The sequence below is a fragment of the Notothenia rossii genome (genome assembly GCF_949606895.1).
Source record: "Notothenia rossii genome assembly, chromosome: 10".
Classification (NCBI taxonomy): Eukaryota; Metazoa; Chordata; class Actinopteri; order Perciformes; family Nototheniidae; genus Notothenia; species Notothenia rossii.
The window spans coordinates 22,174,054-22,188,805 of NC_136908.1; the positions used below are offsets into that span (position 1 = coordinate 22,174,054).

The 14,752-nt window shown below is 38.1% G+C and overlaps 1 long non-coding RNA gene across 1 annotated transcript in view; it reads right to left on the minus strand.

Moving 5' to 3' along the window:
* Positions 1–13,167, minus strand: part of LOC307022339 — a 165,336-nt gene extending 152,169 nt beyond the window's left edge. Inside the window, exons 1-2 of the long non-coding RNA XR_013803362.1 lie at positions 12,893–13,167; positions 12,514–12,626 (exon numbers count right to left, since the gene is read on the minus strand). This is a non-coding gene — a long non-coding RNA (uncharacterized lncRNA). The remainder of the gene's footprint in view (positions 1–12,513; positions 12,627–12,892) is intronic.
* Between the last annotated feature and the right edge of the window lie 1,585 nt (positions 13,168–14,752).

Sequence of the window (14,752 nt, forward strand, 5' to 3'; positions counted from 1 at the left end):
GAAGTAAGCTAGCCAATATAAGGCTTAGTCATCTTGCCAAATAGTGGGTGTTGATGTATGAAAACTATGTTAGAATAACTGGTTTATAAATGGTTCTTAATTATTATTAAAGTATTTATAACCTCATTATAAACCCTTTTATGAATCCTTTATAAGGGTAGTCTTATTTTAAGTGGTACAGATTTATCTTTTTATTCAATTCATAACCATTCCTCAAAAGCCAGCAGATTGGATTTGAACCAATAATGAACACAATATATTCACTTTCTTAGTACAAGAACAATCTCCATTATCAGGAGGAGTCAGCCACTTCAGTTTGGGTCGCGCACATTTAAAATTACTATTTGTCAAGTGGGCAATAAAACAATTTACTGGACCAACGCATATTTCAGGGACACAAGTTCACCGTTTTTTTCTTTTCTTTTTGTAATTATACAAGCTGTTTATTTAATCATGCTTGGTTTTCCATAGAATACAATACCAGATGTTCATCCATCCAGAAACACATTTACTGATAGGGTGCCAACAGGTATTCAAAACACAGCATGCAACACAGCATTAATATCAATATATACACCGCAGTTTGCCGCTTATTGTTTCTTGAGGCAGTACACTATCAAAATACCAGGTGCCATGACATGCCATGCCATGAAAGAACATCCGATCTTAAAAAAATATATATTTGTATAACACCAAATTGGTTGTTTAATACAAAGTTAAAAAGTCTGTTTTCACTCAGCCTTTTTTGAGTAGAATGTTTTCTCATCCCTAACGCTTAAACATCCTGAAATGCTTTTAAACACAGAGAACAGTCTAAGGAAATATGTTATTTGATTATTCACATCTCTGCCCCTCCAGGCATCACAAAATAAACTCAAGTTTTACAAAATGACAATACCTATTGGATCATAGCCCTTCTGTGTTTATGATCCCTTATGATCAGCGTGGTGCCTCAACATGAGAGCAATGGCTCACTGTGTGTTGTGTTCTGATCTCCTATAACTAAGATGTCTTTGCTCCGCTGTCACTTGGCGAGTACATTCTTGCTCTGGTTGGTTCCTCAGAGGAGCTCTGCAGTGCTGAAGCATCAAAGACTCTCAGAAAAGCTATTGTACTCCCCGCCCCCCAAGATGCTTTCATGGACATTTCATTTTCTGCTGGAAAAAATAAAATTTACCACATTTCTGAAAAAGTATTTAGTGGCATTTGCCATAATTTACTAAACGTTGCAGTGCTGCTGGGTCCTGTTGAAAAAACAGAAACATAAAAACAGGAAAAAGTGAGAGGTCTTTCATTCTGGAAATAATAAAAGCCTTATTTTTGGAAGAAAATATTGATATGTCTGAAGCACTGAACAGAGAGTAAAGGTATGTTGTTTTTATTTGTGTTATTAACATATATACATTTCTTTATTCATTATATGTATTTATTTTTGATAATTGTTTTTATTATCTTATCCATGACTTGTATATATGTGTATTAAGTGCATCCATGTCTTTTTTTTTTTTTTTTGATTTAGCAGTGTTTTCACGTATTGTTGTTTTAATTATGTTTTTGAATGTTTGAGTGTAACCACTTTTATATTTGGTATGTTTATATTTGGACGGCAATATGCCATAATAGTACCATTCTGCAATTCAGATACTCCGAGTTGTTTTCCTAAATGTTTCTTTTCAGAAATACCTTGGTTGGAGATGTCTGACGCTGTCTGCGATGTTGTTTGATGTTCAGATCAGGTCCAGGTTGAGAGAGTTACCATATAGACTAATAGGCAGAAAAAGAAAGAAAATCCAGTGAACCTGACCATCTCAGCCAGTATTTATTTTTTCACCCATCCTTTAATTTCTTCTTTCATCTAATCCAGTTTTTCTTGCTCAACTCATCTTTTTATCCAGACCCACAGAACTCCCTGGCCCATAATTTCTCATCTCCTCTGCTGCAACTCCTGTTGTACATTTTTCAGATCCTACGTCTTTGTTGAAAACGGCTTAGAGTAGAACTTTTCTAAACCAGTGTGAGTTTGTTATTTATGTCAATCCATTAAATGCAGTGCTTTGTGAAGGAATTGGACGTGGGGGTTATTGAGGACAGGATGTACGGACGAATGGCTGCATGTGTGTGCAGCATGGCAACACGGTGATCAACAATACACTTTTATAACGTACATGTGTGTGCTCAATTCTCTCAAAGCAACGGGTGATTGAAAAGATATTTGGGTGCATTTATTCACTGTTACTCCTCAAAATAAGTGCTTTAAAATTGGTGGATACTTATCTTTTCAGCTTGTGAACAAAGAATGAAGATAAAGCAAAAATCAGTAAATTAGAGAAACATTTGATGAAAAAAGAAATGCAATGCTTGTATCTTAAAAAAGGGGCCTATTGTGATAATGTTCACTTTTGGACTTGGGATTTTAACTTTTGCAGACCATTTACATGTACCAAAACATATTTAACACCTTACACGAAAAGGACAATCTCCAAAAGAATAATAAGGCCCCTTTAAATCTAAGTAATTCCCATTTTTGACCCCTCAGATTAAAGCCCCTGTCACACTGTCCCGAAATTGACACCCGATGGACACACGAATATGGAATTGTGAATTTCGCACGAAGATGGCCCCGAACCATACACAAAGGTAACATTTACATTACATTTAAGACATACAACTGCAACGAAAGTAACAAAAACAATTATGTTAAAGTACTATGATACTGTACTGATATCTTCCGACTTTGTTCTTTATTTTCTCCGTCTTTATATGTAGAAGATATTAAGTTTTCTCCGTCATGTTGTTTCCATAGCAACAACAACTTCCTCGCCTTCAAAATAATATATTATATCCTTTTTAGTTTCACAGAACACAAATTGGGTTATTTACATAATATGTTTACATGATTTTGTTGTGCAATAAAACAACCAGATGGACACACGATAAAGGAAATGTTCAAATTCGGCTCTGATCGTAGCAACATCGGGCCATTCGTGAGGGCATCTTAAGCCATCTTTGGCATGCCAAAGATTTTGCCACCGCTCCCGAAGTTGCTGCCGGAGCCTGATAAATTCCACCGGCGGTCATACGATGGCTTAAGATGCCCTCATGAATGGCCCGATGTTGTTACGATCAGAACCGAATTTGAACATTTTCTTATTCGTGTGTCCATCGGGTGTCAATTTCGGGACAGTGTGACAGGGGCTTTAAGGAAATCCATAGTATAATATCAGGGTTGTGACATTTTGGAGTTTCCAGGTGTATGTCCTTTTCTCGTTAAAACAGTTTTTTTGCAAAATATCACAAAAAAAGGTACGAAGCACTCTCTTTTCAAACAATTGCATTTTTTGTAATGGGATTTTCATGTTACACCAGAAAATCAATTTGGATGTGTTACAACAAGCGGTTACCAATTATAGCGATGTTGACACAAGGTGAAGAGGAGTTTGAGAAAATACTCATCCTAACTTATCAGACTCTTTCTTTTGCCATCTGTCATCCGCTTTCTTTCCCTACACCTGTTACTTTGCCTAAGCCTATCAAAAATATCTTCTCTCATTTCCCTCTAACTCTCCGGGTCAATCTCAGTCTCTTTAGTTCTATTTCTCTCTTTTCTCCTTTGGTTTTTCTATCTCACTAAGTCTCTCCATGTCTCTCGCTTGGCCTGATTTCCACTCCACTACCTGGATGTCTAACAGTGATAAAAGCAAAGAAGAGAACGTTTTTATTGTGTTATTCCTCGGCATGACACCATACCTTTCCAAAGAATACATGAATATATATTTACCAGGAAAACATTCTCAAAATGATATTCATACTCTCAGAGAAAATATGTAATCTGTTTCAGTGGAACAGACTGGCATTGGCATGTTGAGACAGGTGGCAGGAATCTGTATTTTCTCAGAGAGTATGTGACAAAACTGACAATCATATTTGACAATGGTTTGCTAAGATAAATATAGCCATTGTATAACCAAGCCAAATAACTAACGGAGGCTAAAGTAACAAGTCGCATGGCTGCACATTACAAGCTTGAAGCTAAAGTCAGACTAGTCTCATTTAGTTACTTATGACACATCAAAGTGTGAAAGTATATTAAAATTTTCTTAACCACAGATCTTATTTTAGGCATCTTACCTAAACCCCCGCCCCCCAAAATGTACTAAGACAGGGGACCAGAAGTGGTAACGTTATTTTAAAGGTCCCATCATATGCTTTTCTGGTTATTACTCGTACCCTTGTGTGTTAAGTAGCTTTTTCTGCATCTAAACGGTCTGCAAAGTCACAGACCCTCAAAGTACACCCTGTAGTGAGTAAAACTCTAACACAGAAAAGACCTGTCTATGCTGCCCCAGAACGCCTCGCTGGAAATTTTCCTTTTTCCATTTTCTTCTTCCGGGGCCTATTGACATCACTACGTCCGCGGAGCTCCGCACAGACACTCACTCACTGAGCCTGAGCTCCGCGGTGCTCCGGCCCCACGCAGCAACCAGGAAACGACACCAGTAACCCAGCTCACACTGTCCACTCCTCGAGCCCCACAGGGCGGAGCAGCGAGCCCCGCAACGTCCCGCCAACACGGCACCCAGACCCCACGCAGCATTCTCATCTGTTTGTCATTACTGGTGTCATTTTCTGATTGCTAACGCCATTGTAACACATAAACACAGATCTTCAGCTGTAACGGTGGTTGACTAATCAGAACAGAGTGGGCGAGCTGACCAATCAGAGCACAATGGGCTCATAGAGAGGGGGGGGGCAGGAGCTCCAACAAGGCGAATAGGACAGAGAGTGAATACACATACTATACAGAGATGCTGTATGAGAAAACCAATGTGATTTTGGAACATTCAACAATGTAAATCTATTCTAGTAGACCTCAACAATGGAATTATGATCAGTAAACATGACCAAGACATGGGACCTTTACATTGTAATGTAACTTATTCCTGCAGCTCTCATTGTAAGTAATTTGGAAAAGGTATTTGTGCCCAATGGCATCACACGACTGACAAGTAAATTGTAGTATCGGCCGCTACCAAAATCAGCTTCAACCCCTGGCACACTTCCTGGTGGCTTGGTATCCCCCCCCCCCCCCCCCCGGCTGTATTTAGCTCAAAGCTAATATTGAGGATAGGTGTTGTTCCGGCACTCAAAACGATGGCCCATGTGACTGAAAATCGGCTTTAATAATGACATGCAAATCACACAAGACTGCATACTGAACATGTTTTTTCTCTGCAGGCAGAAAAAAAACGGAATAGATTCAGAGGCAACACACAACAATGGGTAGGCTATGATTGCAGTGACTTCACTGTAAGCAACAGATGAAAACAACATGAATTTCATATATTTTCAGAAAAATAAATTGCAATTTGATGTGTTTGAAAAAGAATGAAACTCAGAGAAAATGAGGCCAACTGAGGGTAAAAGTCTGTAAATAGGAACATTCAAAAATAATGAGAACCTTGTGTTGCTCGACAAGCATAATGTGTGTCTCAGCGTAGAGATAACAAGCTACTGCAGATGACGTTAACTGCAGCCGTAGACGCTGGGGTTAATAGTTCATTTCTTTCTTGCCTTTTTCTGAGATCATGGCAATATTAGTTGGCCAAATGAATTCATTTTCTGTGCCTTTGGAGACTCACACAAACTCGATAAACAAGTTCATTTTTGCCTACACGGCTGATGTTGCTTAAAGGAATGCTTGTGTCAGAGAAAGTTTAACGGCTAACTGAGGTATCTGAATACCCAAGAAAATGTGTCTGACTCATATCTCGATAAGATGTAAATTAAATGATCACTCAATGAAATGTAACTTGTTTTATTTTTTACCAATTTAATATTCAGTATAAAGATGCTTCAGTATGTCAGGCAATGAAAACTGGAAGAGACAGTTACTTGCGAGTGTTTTAATTAAAGGACAAAAAAATTGTCTTTGAGCTTTGAATTTATCACCAATTAGACGGTGTGTAAGGTGTGTTTTCTGACAACAGAAAACACACCTTGTCTAATTGGTGATACATTCAAAGCTCAAAGGCCATTTTTTTGCCTGGTATAATAGCTCAGATGAATGCGTTTTCACCGTGGGTGAAATACAGCGTTAATACGAGGGCGCACGGCCCCCCGTCAGAGTGGCCGCGGTGCATTCAGGGACCTCCGCAGAAGAATGGTGGGTTACGTGTTGTAACCTAGTTCTAGTGTGATGCGTGTGTGTGGAAAATGCATTCGGTGAAAACGATTGCATTTATCCCAGAGTAAGAGTCATCTCTCTCCACAATGCCACATTTTCCCCATAATATCCGTTTCAAGGACTATGAGAAGTTGGAGGACTGTTATGGAAGGTATGGCGGCGGAGTAGGCCACCAGAGAGTACTACAGCTTCTTAGCTGTGGCCTTTTTATATACAGTCTATGGCTGTGGCCCCACAGCTGCTTGCATGTCCCCTGAACATAGTTTTATGGGGAATGTTAGCTCAGCTGTGTACTGACAGAGTGGGTGGACGGGGCACTGAGACTGGGTTACTCACTCCAGTTTTTCAGCGTTCCTCCATTCAGGGGCAAGGCAAGTTTATTTATAAAGCACCTTTCAACACAAGGCAATTCAAAGTGCTTTACAAAAAATGAAAGACATTTAGAAAATGTCTTTTAAAATCAGTCATTAAAAAGAAAACATAATAAAATAAACATTAAAAGAAAAAATACATGGATAAAAGTTACAGTGCAATTTAAGATGTGAATAGTTCAATTAAAAGCAGCGACAAAAAGAAAAGTCTTCAGCCTGGATTTAAAAGTAGAAAGAGTTGCAGCGGACCTGCAGGTTTCTGGGAGTTTGTTCCAGATATTTGGAGCATAATAACTGAACGCTGCTTTACCATGTTTAGTTCTGACTCTGGGGACAGAAAGCTGACCAGTCCCTGAAGACCTGAGAGATCTGGATGGTTCATAATTTAGCAGGAGGTCAGAAATGTATTTTGGGCCTAAATAGTGATCGTGATAATAGGCTGATTTAGTAAATGTTTTAATGTGACTGTTGAAACTCAGGTCAGAGTCCATGACTACACCTAGATTTCTGGCTTCATCTGTTGTTTTGAACATTGCAGACTGAAGCTCAGCGCTAACTTTTATACGTTCTGCCTTGACTCCAAAAACCATTACCTCAGTTTTATCTTTGTTTAATTGGAGAAAGTTCTGAGTTCAGTAAAAACTATTGCATTTATCCCAGAGTAAGAGTCATCTCTCTCCACAATTCCACTTTTTCCCATAATGTCCGTTGAGATCGGCAAAGCCGTTTTCATACGGTGTTAATTGGGCACCCATTATGAGACACAATTCCCCACTCGCCGACCCAGTTGTAACTCCAGTATAGGAGCCAGTGGGCGTGCGCATGTGAGACTGTGATTAACCGCAGGAAGTGCTGTCAAAGTGCTGTCAAAGTGCTGTCAAAGCACTGTGCGGGTGCGCGGCCCCCTTGAGAGTGGGGCTGCAGTCGAATAGTCCATTTAGCTTAGGAACCTTCCTAACCGAGTGAAATGATGACCCGGAAGTCCCTCAGTGGCAGTCATGATAAGTGCCGTTCAAATTCTCTACATGATAGGAAAGGAGGTTTCAAACTTCCTTTATAACCTCCTTTAGCTTAGGAACCACGGATACAATTCCGTACAAAAGTATCTCTTTATATGTCTATGGTTTTTCCAACCCAGTTTAGATTTAACCACGCCCACTTCTGCATTATGCAAGGATCAACGTAGCTCATACGCGATAGCGTCATAGACTTCATCTTCGGCATAGCGGTCGCGTTAAAGCAGGATATTGAATAGTTGTTTTTTGTCTTTGCAAAGGATTTGTTGACTGAAACTAAACGATCCTGTAATCAAAGCAATATTGAAGAGTCCTGAGATTGTATTACTGGTGTTTTACCATCTATAAATAGCCTGTGTATATCCTCAAATGTCGTTTTCAGGACAAACAAAAGACGTTTACTGTGTACTTCATTTATCTGACAGCATTATTTAATTATACTATTATATTTATATATATATATATATATATATATATATATAAACATATATATAAGAAGCACTATTATATTGTATATTGTATATTATGCAACGTTTAAAAGGACGGTATTTCGCTTGTCAGATTCAGATTTTGCGGGTGTGCCGCGTGAGGCAGTGATGTAACCATAGGGATGTAACGCCAGGTTGATGCTGTGACGTAACGCCGCGTCGATGCTTGCGTAATAGAGAGGCGAAGTCCCGCCCATCTACTTCCGACCCATGGGACCCCGGAAGCGGAAAATTATACATTGACGTCAATGGAGAGAGAAAAGTCATCTTTCGATCCAGTTTGAATTGTGCCACGAATGACACATATGATGTTTGTCAAATTAAAAGAACATTTTGCAAGTCAAAAAAATAAAAATGTGTCGTAAAACTGTGAAGTTACAATTTTTTTCGTGTGAAACCGCTCAGTGAACTACAGGTCTCTGGTCTCGCACAATACGCGTCACCAACACAAAGATGGCTGTCACGTTAGTACATTTCACCTGTTTCTTTCAGAATGGGGTGAAAAAGTATAAAACGAGGTGAAAATCACTACAAGTCTGGGCATGTTGAGAGCTGTACATACACGAAAGGGAGCGGTTCTATAAGAGCCAGCATGCGGGACCGGCTTTACAAGGTTTCAGTGAGTAATATTAGTGCAATTTTTAAGGTTAATGTCAGCTAGCTAACAAGGTACACTAACGTGTTTTGTTTTAGCAACTAGTTTTCTCCTTAAGAACTTCGTGGTGTCTGTGTATGCTGTGGATAACATTAGTGTTCACAAGAACAAGATACACTCCCGTGTTTTGTTTTAGTTGCTCTTCAGATTGAAGCGGCCAGTTTTATATCGACTATATTTGTGATCTCCTTTTTACATCTCGTTGTGTCATTTGAGTTTATTTGCTGTGTGTAGATTCAAGGATTTTGGTTATCTTGTCCAGGGATGCAAACTTGTCACCTTTCGGCGAAATTCTCCGTTTTGAATCCAAAATAGGTCGTTTGTGTGATTCATGTACTGTAGATCTCAGATCTTGTACTTGAGTAAAAGTAGAAGTACCAGAGTGTAGGAATACTCTGTTACAGTAAAAGTCCTGCATTCAAAATGTTCCTCAAGTAAAAGTAGAAAAGTATTATTATCAAAATATAGTGAAAGTAGCGACAGTAAAAGTAGTCATTGTGCAGATTGGTCCATTTCAGAATAATATATATGTAATAATGATTGATCATGAAAGTGTTCTCAAAGCTGGTAAAGGTGCAGCTAGTTTGAATGACTTTGTATACTGCAGGGTAGCTTGTGGATTTGCTCCAGGTGGAACTAAAGTCTGATTTAATACTTGATTATATTTCACATCATTCATCCACATCTGTAAAGTAACTAAAGGTATTAAATACATGTAGTGGAGTAAAAGTACACCATTTACCTCTGAACTGTAGTGGAGTAGAAGAACAAAGTAGCAAAACATTGAAATACTTAAGTAAAGTACAAGTATCTCAAAATTGTGGCCAATTATAGCACTTGTTGAGTTTATGAACTTAGTTACTTTACACCATGTGGCTATAAAGATAGAAAGACTAAGCCTTGCACAGAGGCATGAAAATACATTTTCAAAATGCTCAACAGTGCTGCCACAATTATAAACTGACTGCTACACAATTAAAATAAATGCTTTTTATATATTTCTATTAGATGTCACTCTATGGCGTTTCTGTTATTATTAACACTGCTGCTTTAGTTGTTCTGACTGCTAAAATCCTCTGTTATTCCTAATTTTAAAGCCGATATTCTGTGGGGTGGGGGAGCCGGGGGCTCGGATCCTTGTCACCTTTTTCATACCTGATGAGTGTGCATCCCTGTTGTCAATTTGTTTGGATATCTAGGCACAGCTGTGTGTGACTCCCTCTGGTACACTGGTATGTGTTTTCCTAATTTAGAGAGCATTGATTAATGAATAAACTACACACTGACTCTAGATCCTGACCAAATCTTTTTTTGTTGATCAAATGTTTTTCAAAAATGTATTGTATATTATATAACAGCTGCACATCACAGACCGGAGTCTCTGCTACTGTGGACCACGAAGGAGGCGATTCCCATCCCCAAAGACCCTGCATGGCATGGAAATCTCCTCCTCCTGGAACAATTCTACACCCAGTATATGCTCCCTGTGTTGGCCAGTAGAGAGGAGGACATTTAAACAAACATACTCTTAACACCCTCGGACTCTGCGTTGTGTTTTGTATGTGTGATGGGGTGTTATGCAGAGGGGAGGAAAACAGGACACAGCATATTGGGATTGTGGTGGAGATGCTGAGCAGTTATTTAATTGTTGCGTGTAATTATTATTATACTGCGTGCTTCTTAGTTATTCCATCTTTTGCTGTAACGTGGATCTGTATGTAACTATATTTACTTGTTATCTACCACACTTCCTTCTACATCATACACCATCATTATACATGGTGTATATAGGATATATATATATTTGTATAAATATCTGTAAATTGTATAATTTTATTTTTCGTATTCGGGATTTCTCTTTTGTCCACTCAAATACATTTGGCCCTTTCTCTTTTCCATGTGGAAAATGGCAGCTGCATATTCTGCTTTTCTCATCTGCTCCCTGTCTGCTCATCTACGATGAGACAATTATATAATTAATTACTAATAATCATTTAAACCTGTTATTACCAATATTTCACAAATTCTTCATGTAAACTTAAGAGCACAGCTGTATGTTGAGTATGTCAACTTTGCTTGGTTCATCTTACTGGGGGGCAGCTACATGGATGTCGGTGCAGTCCACAATAATTTTGCAGTTGAAGGCAGAATGAATTTATTATTGACTCAGAATGAAGCACAACTTCATGTCATACAATACATTGACTTTATTTGTAATTGTGTAAACAAATATGAGCATTGATTAGCAAGCAGGACCTGCAGGAACAGAGAATGTTGATGGATGGAGCTGGGAAGAGAGAAGAATAAAGAAAACAGATCAACTTTATTATCGGATATTAAAAATTCAATTTCAAAACAAGTTGCCGCTCCTACAGTTTTCTAGTATGTAAAGATGATTTCACATGACCAATGCAAAATATCACACTCAATACATGTGTGTCTCTGGGGGGTGCATTGTGCCTTTGATGTATATAAATAATATACCATAACCAAATACTATTACGTACAGTGGAAATCAGGTTGCCAGAGCAGGTCAGTCCAGTGTGCATGTTCCTCAGGGTCTCAGCAGTTACAGGTGAGGTAAAGAAAATAAAAGAGAAAAAGGTCAGTAACAACACTTTAAAGTAACAACAATGAATAATTATCTATTTTAATCATTTTCTCTCAGTAATCACTCAACTACTGTCTTTCCAACAAACAGATTGACTCACTCTCACTATCATCACAATGAAACACGTCCAGAAGAATGTCATGCAAAACTGCCTGCCTTCCTTCCTTCGACTCTCCCTGAACTGCCTGATATTTTAATGTTCAATGTTAACCATTTGTGCAGATAGCATTAAGTAGAAAATATGCTAATGTGGCTTTAGCCTACCTCTCGCCCCCTTAGCACCTGGTGGAGGGTGCGATAGGCTACTCTTCAAATGTTTCACAAAATACTTACCATCATGACTACTCTTACTGTTTAACATTTTGGTTTACTTCATGTTAAGGCTAATACAAATGACAAGGCTAAGTAATGTAATGTAATGCTAACTAACATGCTCGCTACTAGCTAGGTAGCTAACTTGACTATGTTCCATGCAAAACATGTATATTACCTGATATGTTTGGTCCAACGACTCCTGTTCCTTTCATAAGATGGGAAGCGATAGAACGAGCAAGTGCTATGATCTCTTTTGTGATTACAACCTGGTACAAAGCACACAGGCATCTTGTAAAAGTGAATTTATTGGAGCAATCTCTTATATGTATTGGAGGGAATAAATCAGTCTTCTTCTTCCTCTTTGCTTTGCTAGTCGCAACCAGTCTTGGAGCATTATCGCCTATGACATCACTTACGCGACCCAGAATGCATTTGGGATTTGTAGTCTTTCTAGTTGCGTATTTTTCATAGTCTTATATTTCAACAGTTTTACCACAAACTGTGACTTATTTTACATGAAAATTATTGTTTAAGATTGACAAACATCATATGTGTCATTCGTGGCACAATTCAAACGGGATCAAAAGATAACTTTTCTCTCTCCATTGACTTCAATGTATAATTTTCCGCTTCCGGGGTCCCATGGAGGCTCCCGGAAGGGGAGGGACTTCGCCTCTCTATACGGAAGTGGGATCTAAACTGGGTTGGAAAAACGATAGACGCTGCCGGGATAGTTCCAAACGCACTTTCGTGGCAGTGCAAGAGTGAAAAACCACATGAGCTGTATGTCAAATTCGACGGAATTATTATTATTATTTTGGAATAAAACAATACAATCACAAGAGGCATTAAATGTTGTAGTTTGTTAATTACCGTTTCCTTGGTGGCTTTCTGCATCCACCTTGTTGTTCCTTTGTGGGGGTCGGGGTGCCCACTTGTGCAGCAGGATTAGGGAAGTCGGCAGTAGGCTTTCCATTAACAAAATGCTACAAAGATTAAAGCAAAATATAAGCCTGTTGGCTTTCTTGTTTGTACTTTGACCACAGGTAGACTAATAACGGAGCTCAGCTGTTCAGACATTATTATGCATCAAGTGATATACATGGTCAAAACGACCTAGAAGCACACAGCTTACAGCTGTAGTCGTGTGACTTTAGCTAACGTTAGTTAGTGAAATTAGTTAATTTAATTAGTTTGTTAATTTGTGAATGTAATCTTTGCTAGCTAGCTAGCTACGTTAGCACGTATTTACCTTGGAGCAAACGTATTTGTGTTTGTTGATATTCGCCATATTCAGCTGGGCATGGGGCCTGCCGCATTTCTTTATCCACTGGCGGCATCTCTCCTCTCGGGTTTTGGGTTTAGGAAACGGGTAAAATATCACCCCCCCCTCTAAGCTTATGGGATATCTGCTATCCGATTTGCAAAGACCATAAGCACAACGCTTCACCATTTTCGCAATGAATTTGAACGCTAAACTTGTCGGACTTCCACAGGGAGCCGCGCACGTGATCGAATATGATTGGACAACGGGCATTTAGGGGCGTGGCTTTGCGAAAGGTCAATTGCATTATTGCATACTTTTTATTGACAGTTTTGCATTTGGAGAGGGAGGGTGACTCCGGAAAGCTTGGTAGCTAGATACGTTTTACATTTTTGGAGGGAAATGCTTGTGTTCATGTTAGCATGGGTAGCATGATCATGTTAAGACTACAGTATGAATATCATTTTACCACAACAGTGGATGAACAATTGATATATGTGTTTGAACAAGAACAACAGGAAGAACAAAGTAAAAGGGACGAACAAATGTGTGAACAAGTATTAAGAACAGTGTATGGAAAAAGTGATGTGTGTTAGAACAAAACAAAGTAAAATGAATGAGAAGGAGAACAAAGAGGGTTAGGGTTAAACAGAAAAATATTAATTCAGCCAAAAAACACAATTTGATTAATCTAAAGTGTAAAACAATCTTCAACACAGACCAAATTAGTGCCCTTGGTTTGGACAACAAAACATATGGTGGGGCAAATAAACGATAAATTAAATTGAGACAGAGTGGGAGACTGAAAATGATTACTATGATAAATATTAAAACTATTTACAAAACTATTTACAGAAACTCCTGTTGAACCATGGTTCAAAAGAGCAACAAAAACAGATTTGTCAACAATACAAATTACGAGGCCACTTTGCCAGGGGGAGGTAATCCAGCGACGAGACAATAAAAAAAAGAAGAGAAATAGGAGAAAAACTATGGATAGAAAATATGTTGAATGATTATCACTGAATGTATATTATATCAGTTATTGATAAATTATCATTTTCTAACAAATTTATTTTTATTTCCCAACAGATGATTTTCACTGTTTGTATAGGCCAAAAATATTGTGCAAATATACGATTGTAATTGTAGTTTGTGTGATAAGAATATGATTTGAACATATGCATGTAACATAAATATAAATAATTGTTCATTTGTAGTACTACATGTATTTCATGTTTTCTTTTCTTAAGTATATTGGTCAATAAACAGACATCTGGCTCTGGTAGTATTTGTGTTTTATTTCCAACCATAATTAAAATAAGCTTATTTTCTATTTGAACATTGGTAAAATAAATAAAAATGTACTTCTCTCCTCCCTTAATCAATTTACTGTATTTGGTTCAATGACAATTACAATACAGAAATATGACTCTTAACATTTGACAAATATTTACAAACAACTATTTAAAAAAAGCAACTATTTATAAAAAAGCAATACTATTTAGAAAAAGGGTTAGGGTAAGCAACTATTTACAAAAAAGCAATACTATTTAGAAAAAGCAATACAGAACTCTCGGGCATCCAGGAGCCTAACCATTTAAAAAAAAAAAAAAAAAAGGTTCCTTTGTGAAAGGGACATCCTCTTAATCTGTTTCCTGGGCCCTAAAAAGCAGAGCTAGAATAGGAACAGTGGTGACTAAGGGGAGAGAATACAGTTGGGAGCAGACTGAACAGAGGACATACTCTAGCAATATTCATGTTAAAATGTTTGCACAACAAATATTATGGCACTTTCGTTTATAATGCATTTTAATTGATCAGTTGTCATACCATGGTTGGATGTGC